The sequence below is a fragment of the Malus sylvestris genome, chromosome 13, assembly GCF_916048215.2.
Source record: "Malus sylvestris chromosome 13, drMalSylv7.2, whole genome shotgun sequence".
NCBI lineage: Eukaryota > Viridiplantae > Streptophyta > Magnoliopsida > Rosales > Rosaceae > Malus > Malus sylvestris.
In genome coordinates this window covers 31,008,545-31,018,424 of record NC_062272.1, presented here as the reverse complement: position 1 = coordinate 31,018,424, position 9,880 = coordinate 31,008,545, and positions in this window count along the sequence as shown.

The following is a 9,880-nucleotide window of genomic DNA, read 5'->3' as shown; positions in this document are numbered from 1 at the left end:
AGGCATTGTAATTTCTAGGGTCAACATTTTGGCATGCCTAGTGGGACCAGTGCTAGGATAACTACAAAGTTCTTGACCATTGAAACTCACTCTACGAATAAGAAAATAGTGATGGTGAAATCATCTGTAAATCAGGCATCTACAAACCAGGTAATTATACCTACTAGTGTAGAATTGGCACATGACCGTCCTGTTACTGTCATACCAGACACCGTGGCACGCCAAGAGGTGGAAATAACTCTTGGTGGCTAGAAATTATCAGCGATGTCTATAAATAAGACAATAAGACAATAAGACTTGTCGATTTAAACTACATGAGTGCACGATTAAAGAGGAAGACAATAAGATGATGAAGCCTAAGACATGCGTCCCAAAACTTTTCATCGACATAGACTCGTTGAACATACTAGACAGTTAAAGCACGCCTTAGAGTATGAGTTTGGCTAAATCAGCCTTAAGTATGGCACAATGAATCAGTACCACAAAGGGATACAAAGATTCCACTAGGAAACAAATTGTATGTTGACCGCTCTATTCACCGAAGTGAGGCAGACCAAGTTGGATACCACTGCTGAAAGGTAGGGGGCGAGTGTCGTGTAGCCGAAAAAGGATGTGTCTCTTGGTGAAGATAAGACACTCTAGACGTAACATTTGAGGCTAGTATGAGTGCAAATATGGTCAGTCATGATTCTCCTTATGGGTCGTCACCTTTGAGTGGCATGTCTAGACTAGAAGAAAGAGAAGACCTAGTGACAGTTGACTTGGAGGAGATCCAACAAATGATCAACTCGACAATGAAAAATGGGCCATTAATCCCCAATTTCAATTTGTGCTTTAGCGAGTTAAGGTTGTCCTCCCTGTAACACATTGCTCAGTTTTAACTAAATGTGGAGATGCTAGCCTTGATTTCCATAAACTACAATTATCCAACTTCTCACTTACTTCAGTTGCATTTTCATGGTATATTAGCTTGTCAGCGAACTTGGTGCAAACCTGAGACAAATTGGTTAGGAAGTTCCACGAGCAGTTTCATAGTGCTAGATGGAAGTATCAGTATCTTTTTTGGCAAGAATGGTTCAGGCACCAGATAAGTCACATCCTTAGTGTAGGATTTATCTTATGGGATAAATAAATATCAAAGGATATTCCACCCACATGAAGATATTAACCTCCTACTTATCTATGTGATAATTAGATGAAAATGAAGAGATATTCATATTAATATATACTTGGGATTTTCGTGAGCTTTTTAGTCTTTGTACAATCTTCCCAACCACTATATAAGGAGGCTTTGGGGAAGAGAGAAAACACAAGAAACACAAGCTTTTCCACAATTCAAATATTCTAGTTAGGTCTTTAGAGCTATCACTTTCGTCTCTAGGTCTTGGGAGGCAAAAACCAAGGCGCAACTCGACATATCGTAGCCAACCCGACGACCTACGAGGTTTTACATGTGCATGGAGGGTCAGAGCAGTTGTTCGTGTTTGTAGAAGCGTGTCGAGATTCAAGCTTCCGCATAAAAGGTACACATGTCCTTTCGAATTTATTTATAGTCTTCCAACAATGGTATCAGAGCCACTCACACACTCCTCACATGAAAGCATGAGATATATATATGAATATGCCATGTATGAAAACCTTGAAAGCATGAGATATATATATATATATATATATGAATATGCTATGAATGTTTGTCTTTAAAATTTTCATTTTTTCCATGCTTATTTTTTTCTTCTGGGTTTTAATGCTTTGGTTATGTTCTTTACATTCATATGAGACTATGTTTAAAATTTGGTAAAGAAAAACCTAGTGGTTAGAGAGATAATTGAAACCCTAGTTTCGTAATAGCACGAAAAATGAAATTTTTTCAAGGTTTTTGCGACCTTTTTTTCGTGTGGTTAGAGTTGTTTTTGGAATTCACCAAACAAGATTTAATTGTAGATCGTAATTTGATCTTTCTAACGACATAAAATGCGCATAAAACGGATGCATATTTGCTAAGTTATAGCCTCTATAAACAAGCTTCGCAAGAGTGAAAAATTTGGAAAGATGATGAACGGTGGTTCATCTCTTCCACTCTCGGCCTAAGCAAGTACGAGTACAACGCTAGGTTTTGTGGATGTTAGCTACACCGTTGGATTCATCTTAGGGAGTTCAATCCAAATGAGGTCAAAAGAATGGCATCGGATCGCCCAAAGGCGACACGTGTGTGTCACATGCCACCCACGGTGAGTGGGTTCGCGCAATATTAAATTAATTATTAAAATAATTAATTTATTAATTTTGCATAGCCGCTTTGGGCGGCACATGGGCCGTGTTTTTGGGACATAGCTAGCGAGTGAATCATTTAGGTTTGGTATTAGATACGTTTTTAATTTACTAAAATTAAGGAAACGTTCTTAATTAACCTTTAAAACATATCCAACACATGCCAATATTTTTGGAAAATTAAAAAGAGATAATGTCGATCAAATTTGCTCATGTTGATTGAGCATTTTAAATTAGAAAGGAATATTCTTTAGGAGAATATTTTAAAAAAAATTACCTAATTAATAAAAAATAATGAAATTAGACTGGGGTTCACTAATGGTCACCTCTTATTTGATGTGGTGCCTGGGAAAAATCTTTAAGGAGATTATAACATCCCACATCGCCCAGGGGAGTGGATCATGTAAGCCTTATATATATATTCCCATCTCTACCTAGCACGAGGCCTTTTGGTAGCTCGCTGGCTTCGGGTTCCATCGGAACGTCGAAGTTAAGCCAACTCGCGCGAGAGCAATCCCAAGATGGGTGACCCACTGAGAAGTTCTCGTGTGAGTTCCCAGAAACAAAACCGTGAGGGCGTGGTAGGGGCCCAAAGTGGACAATATTATGCTACGGTGGAGTCGAGCTAGGGATGTGCTGGGGGCTCGGGCCGAGATGTGACAATTTGGTATTAGAGCCAATCCCTGGCCGGATGTGTGCCAACGAGGACGTCGAGCCCCTAAGGGGGGTGGATTGTAACATCCCGCATCGCCAAGAGGAGTGGATCATGTACGCCTTATATGTATATTCTCATCTCTACCTAGTACGAGGCCTTTTGGAAGCTCACTGGCTTCGGGTTCCATTGGATTTCTGAAAAGGCCTTGTGCGAGTTCCTTGAAACAAAATCGTGAGGGCGTGGTCGGGGCCCAAAGCGGACAATATCGTGCTACGATGGAGTCGAGCCCGAGATGTGGTAGGGGCCCGGGCCGGGATGTGACAAGACACTTTGGGTGTCAAAGAGGTTTGATTTTTAAAAGCGCCGCGCTGCCACACCTCCTAGATTTGACATGGTCACACTTACGGATGCCCACATGTCGAACCCATTGTCTAAAAACCCTAATCGTTGTGTAGTCAATTGGATATTGCATGCAAAATGGATAAGATTAAAACATAATAATGTTTAAATTAGATTTATTTTGAAAATAATTAGAAAATATGATCTTGACTCTTAGAATTAAATGGTAATTACGAGCGACTTAGCGGATTTTTCAATTTCAACCTAGGAGACAAAGTGAAATATTTTCTAAAGAGTTTTTGAAATCAATAAATGTAAGATGTGTAATTTGACCTGGCCATACTTACGGAGGCCCACATGTCGAGCCCATTGTCTAAAAACCCTAATCGTTGGGCACTGAATTGGATGTTGCATGCAAAATGGATAAGCTTAAAACATAATATTGTTTAAATTAGATTTATTTAAAAAATAATTAGAAAATATGATCTTGACTCTTAGAATTAAGTGGTAATTATGAGCGACTTAGTGGATTTTTCAATTTTAACCTAGGAGAAAAAGTGAAATATTTTCTAATGAGTTTTTGAAATAAATAAATGTAAGATCTGTAATTAATAATGGCAAAATTATTTCACCCTTGTAGAAAGAAATGGCTGCCAAAAATGTTGTTGCTGATTTGACCAAAGGAGAAAAGCTGGTTGGAACCAACTATGATATTTGGCATAAGAAGATCCAATATCTTCTCAATGAACAAGAGCTCTTGGAGCCTTTAGAGGCTTCAATGAATGAGCCTGATCTTGAGAGAGATAGAACCACTGCGTCTCAGCATACGGCTCGAGTAAGGTCTTATGAATCTTGGTTCAAGAAAGATCGAAGTACGTACTTTACTATGTTAAGCAGCATGCATGATGATCTTATTGGTGAGTATGAAGGGTACTCGACCGCCAAGGAAATGCGGGACCAACTGAAATTTGTTATTAAACATGTTAATTCTGAAACATGGCATGCTAGACTAGGGCATATAGGGCAAGATAGAATGATAAGGTTAGTTAGATAAAGCATGTTGGGGTCACTCACGAATGTTAATCTGCCTGTATGTGAGCCTTGTTTAGCTAGCAAAGCAGTTAGAAAGCCATTTGGAAAGGCTGTTTGAGCTACTTAACTGTTAGAGTTAATCCGCTCTGACATTTGTGGACCAATGAGTTGAAGACCCGTCATGGGGCCTCTTATTTTTTGACTTTGATTAACGATTACACGCGATATGGTTATGTGTACTTGATCGCTCATCGTTATGAAGCTTTAGATTGTTTCAAATGGTTCATAGTTGAGGTTGAGAATCAAAAAAGAAAGACTACAAAAGCTCTTCGCACTGATCGTGGACGCGAGTATTTGTCTGACCAATTCAAGGTTTTTTGTGAAAGTAAGGGGATACGCAAAGAACTTTTTGTTCCTTACACGCCACAACAAAATGATGTTGATGAAAGGAGAAACAGAACTTTATTAGACATGGTCAAGTTTATAATGGCGCAAGAAAATCTCCGTTTATCTTTCTAGGGTGATGCATTATTGACTACAACGTATATACTTAACTGTGTGCCTTAAAAAATGGTTCTCTCAACCCCATATGAACTTTGGAATGATGTAAAACCCAATTTGGGTAATTTACGTCCTTGGGGTTGTGCTGCATTTATTCATAATCAATCACATACGTTTGGAAAGTTGGGTCCTAAAGCAAATAAACATATCTTTATAAGATTTTGTGAAAACTTGAAAGGTTATGTGATGTATGGTGAACATCTAGATGGAAGGATAACCGAGATTGATTCATGTGATGTGGAATTCATAGAGAACGACTTCCCAAAACTTGGCGATACTTTAAAAAACCTTGATCTTCATGAGTTGGAGAAAGATAAATAACTCATGACATCTTCAAGCGAATCAAGGGAATTAATTTCCAATTAAATAGTCACTGAATATGATGTAGAAGGACTTGATCTGAGTGGGAGTACATAGCCTAATGGGAGTAATGTATCCATAAACACTCAAGAGAATACGCTCAATCATGGGAGCGTACCCTCTGAAATTCAAGGTCACACAATGCGAAGAAGCAAGATAGGCTACATTCCCAAACATCATTTTGAGGTTGATGGGGAGGCCTACATTTGCATACCTTCAAAGGAAGACGAACATTCTTCTTACAAAGAAGCATTGTCTTCAACAACCAAAGAAAAAACGATAACTACAATGGAGGAAGAGATGAGCTCTAGGGACAAACATATTGTTTGGGAGTTAGTTGACCTTCCGCCTGGGCGTAAAACCATTGGAAACAAGTAGGTTTTAAAAATCAAACGCAAGGTGGATGGTTCAATTGAAAAATATAAGGAACGCCTTGGGGCAAAAGGATACACACATCAATTGGGTGTAGACTATGAAGAGACATTCTCCCCTGTGGTAAGGTTTGCCTCTATTCGCCTCATTTTAGCTATTGTTGCTCAACTAGATTTGAAACTTTACCAAATGGATGTTAAGACAGCATTTCTCAATAGAGAACTAGACGAGGAGATATACATGGATCAACCTCTAGGCTTCGATGCCAAGGGACAAGAGCGCAAAGTTTTCCGCCTAAAACATTCCATATATGGCCTCAAGCAAGTGTCTAGACAGTGGAACATTAGATTCCATAATTCAATCACTTCATTTGGTTTTGAGATGATTGAGGAAGACCACTATGTGTATCTTAAGAAATCTAGGAAAAGTATTCTCATACTCTTTGTATGTTGACGATGGGAATTACGGCTTCTGCTCAAGAAGCTGTACTTGTCTACTGTGATAGTACTTTGGCTTTAGCATACACTAAATATCCTAAGTATCATGGCAAATCTAAGCACCTAGATACAAGATATCATTTCTTTAGGAACAAGGTTGCCAAGGGTGAAGTAATGTTGAAACATATCTCGACCAGCAATATGCTTGTTGATCCCATAACTAAACCCATAATTAGAAACTCATTTCTGATTCATGTAAAGAATATGGGTTTATGTAGGGATTGATGTGTTTTTCTTTGCATTTGGCATTATTATTGAATAAAAAGTATTGAAGTTTTTCATTTCATATTTATTTATTTTTGAAATGATTGCTTACACATCTTTACAAGTGTCACCAAGCAAGAATCCGTTTTTCACACGAACGATTTCCCCTAGTGCTTAGATAGCGAGTAGGATGAGACATTTGTGTCCTCAACGCATTGGGCTGCGAGACCGGACACGTGTATGTTGAATGTACCAATATGCACAAGGTAAACATCACCTTAGAAATGTCTAACATGAGACTTAATAGAAGTCGAACATGAGATTTGTTTCATGTTGAAGCTTGTAAAGTCGGATATGAGTATCTTGGTGAGCGCCGAGAAGCCGACTAGGCTAGAAGACTCAGGTTAGGTGCTTGTGTAGCGACTAGGCTAAGATCCGTATGGTGTATGTCCAATGGACATGTGACACACTCATTGAAATGAGGATACACCATAGAATACAAATCATACTTCATGTGCTATAACCAACTTATAGTGGGAGTGATGAATTGATCCTTGCTTCAATCATTGTGTGAACCACAAAGAATCTATACGATTCTACCCTTATGCCCTTTGAACTAAAGTCTATGGTAGAAAGATGAGGTTTTATGATCGCTACTATACCACATTTATCCAAGACAGTCAAGTTAGCTATTGTCCTAAGAGGCGTGTCTAGGCAAGCAGTTAAATCAAATTAGACTGACATGAGAGCTTAAGGAAGACAGTTCGAAGAAAACACCATGTCATGTGATTCATTAACTGCGCAACATGTTTTGATATTTGTTATCAAACATAAGACATGGATACATGATACTTGTGAGATATGACATTGTTTTTATTTCATAACGAGGGATATAGAATGTCAAGTCTATTGTTTGATGAACAGTCTGGGGCATAAAGCGATGAACTTTTGAATGATGCATTGTTGTTAGTTTAGTGATAGCTTAATGGCAGTGCTCCTGGTTATGTACGTTCTTTCTCGTGAGGTCGGGCATTCCATTTCCTGTATGAGGAGATAGATTAGAATGGATGTGAACTAAGTGTGTTGATTGAGACTATGCCACACCCTATGTGAGTGAGTGGGAGATGTAGGATTTATCTTATGGGATAAATAAATATCAAAGGATATTCCACCCACATGAGGATATTAACCTCCTAATTATCTATGTGATAATTAGATGAAAATCAAGAGATATTCATATTGGAATATACTTGGGATTTTCATGGGCTTTTTAGTCTTTGTACACTATTCCCAACCACTATATAATGAGGCTTTAGGGAAGAGAGAAAACAAAAGAAACACAAGCTTTTCCACAGTTCAAATATTCTAGTTAGGTCTTTAGAGCTCTCACTTTCAGCTCTAGGTCTTGGGATGCAAAAACCAAGGGGCAACACGACATACCATAGCCAACCCGATGACCTGCGAGGTTCTATATGTGGACGGAGGATCAGAGTAGTTGTTCGTGTTTGTAGGAGCGTGTTAAGATTCAAGCTTCCACATAAAAGGTACATACGTCCTTTCGAATTTATTTATAGTCTTCCAACACTTAGTATCTTTATCACTTCAAGGTGGCGAAGAATTGATGCAATGTTCCCTTGCCTAAAAAAGAGTACGTCAGGATAACTTAGAACTGCCTCGACATGAAATTCCAGAAGAAGTTCCTCGGCATGAATTTTCGACGCATTTACAAGCATGTTAAGCATGTTGAGCAATACAACTCTTTGTTGAAGGAGGAAATTGTGATCAAGATAGCATCTCAGGGAACGTTATATATGGATCCGGTGGTGAGCTATGCCTCGACTGAAGACAAGGCCGGTCCAAACATTTTGGAGGCCCTGGGCAAAAATTAAAAAGGGTCACACAAAACTACAACTACGCACAAGAAAATTCGCGTTTTTTATATGATTTTTTCCTCCTTTTCGAAAGGATTTTCAATAACTTGAATAAGTATGTTTCTTTGTCGGACAATAAGTTCCTCATACATATAAACAAAATTACATCAAAATATAAATACAATTACATTCTTCATCCTTAATATTAAAGTATAAGGAATAAGAGAATAAGTAAACAAAGATTATTTCCAAAGATCATTTTTTGTGTCTGCAACATAGATGAGTAAGTTTATCCTTCTCTTCCTTCACAAAAAGGAAAAGCAAACCAGCAATTCAAGCAGGCAAAACATACAGTAGCAAAACATAAACTAATAGATGAGCATCTGCATCGTTCTTTTATTTTTCTGCTTCTTATTTTTCTGCTACATCTTCTTCTTCTTTCCCTACCTCTGTTAAGGGTGTGATAACCACACACCCCTTTTTACTTCTCTCACACCCTTTTAATTTTCAACTGTCGGATCGAATGAATTAAAGAAGATCAAAGGACAGAAATTAACAAAGGGTGTGGGAGAAGTAAAAAGAGGTGTGTGGATAGCACACCCCATCTATTAATTGTGGTGTTTCAGGTTCTAAATCACTTAGGAGTAATCTATTAGAAGAAATCCTAACCTCAATTGAGCAATACTTGATGTCTAAAGTGTCTAAGCACGGGACTTTGACAATGCAATTTTCTAAGCAAAATCCTTGTAGATTTGGTAGAAGAGAAAGTTCCAAAATTTTTAGCTGCCTGAAAGTGATCTCTTGCCAAATTAAATTGGTGAAGACATACATAATTTAATTTGTTGAAAGTTAAACTTGAGTTGGAATGAATGTCAAGAACATGATACCCACTCATAGCTAGTAATTATTATCAAAGGTGAAAAGAAATTAACAACAAACAAAATTAGTAATAAAAAATCAAAGGTAAAAAGAATTTAACAAAAATTAGTAAAAAAACTGCAAAGAAAAAGGCGTGCAGAGACCAGCTTGAACCTCAAACCTCGTTGTCATATGTAAACAACGAAACCAGCACCTCTAAATATACTTCTTCATGACTCAACCAAACATTGTTTATTTATATGCTTATGTATGAATACACTACCCTAATAATTTTTATGAGCCCTTCATTTAGACGGTGGCCCAGCTAGCACTAGCCTATGGCCAGCCCTGATTAAAGACATGAGGTCACCATATGTCAATATTGACTCTGCTGAGATCGTTATTGATAAGCCATTCGAATGCTAGACATTGTCTGATGCCAACTCTAAGGATGTGAAGACGCGAACAGCTTCGGCCAATGCTATAGTCTTGATGAGTCAATTTCATATTATATATTTTACCCTATTCTTACTATATTTTGGTTAATATTTTGGAAGAATTTTGATACTTTGAATTGTATTTTCAATATAGGACTTTCGACTTCCTCTGGAGCAAAACAGGACCAAATGGACGAATTTTGGAGTAATTCCAGCTGGACGACGTTCGTGAGTCACTTTAGCTTGATCGTATCAAAATTTGGGATTTTTCCAAGTCTCAACGACAAAGATATACACTTTTGACATAACCAAGGCCAATGATATATTCAACCAACTCCTTGCAGCAAAGATGATCAAGCTTCGGCAACTGCCATAATACCTAAGGCATGAGACTTGAAGGGGAAGGCTCACTGCAAATTCCACAGT